Raw genomic sequence first — 635 nt, 5'->3', positions numbered from 1 at the left:
TAATAATACAGCTGACAAACTTTACATAAAGTAAATAACATTTTATTTTCCAGTGGACAACTATATGACTTTGCTTTCTCAATATGTCTGCTGAACTACTCTGCCGCCTGTTCTGATCAAAGTTCATAGACTCGAAATGTCAACCTTTTCTTTTCTCTCCATACATGTTGCCAGACTTCCTGAATGAATATTTCCAGTATTTTTTGGACCTCCTTTAGATTTCCAGTATTTTGTTATTACTACATTATTCAGTTTGCACTGTGAGCCCACTGCATTGTGGACTGAAGCTGTTTAATTGTTTTCACTGCCAAATTTCTAATATAAGAGCAAAGGTATTTTATGAAGGCTCAAATGCTGTTATACAGCACCCAAGAACAATCTTTCACTGGAGGTGATAAAAACACATCAAGTGGGGTAATAAGCAGTGGGTTTTTTTTTTCCCCAATGAAATAAACACCAATAGATCAAAATAGTGGAAAGAGACAACAAAATCTACCATCATGGTTGGGAATTAAATGTTTTCACTGGACGCAGAAAGTACTGTATATGATCATAATCTGTGACAACAGCACAGCATTTCATGAAAGAAGCAGCAAGGTAATGCAGCCTACTAAAAAGCAAGAGGAGTTCAGTTT

This window comes from Chiloscyllium plagiosum, unplaced genomic scaffold (genome assembly GCF_004010195.1).
Source record: "Chiloscyllium plagiosum isolate BGI_BamShark_2017 unplaced genomic scaffold, ASM401019v2 scaf_8639, whole genome shotgun sequence".
Classification (NCBI taxonomy): Eukaryota; Metazoa; Chordata; class Chondrichthyes; order Orectolobiformes; family Hemiscylliidae; genus Chiloscyllium; species Chiloscyllium plagiosum.
Note: the sequence above shows the minus strand (reverse complement) of the source record.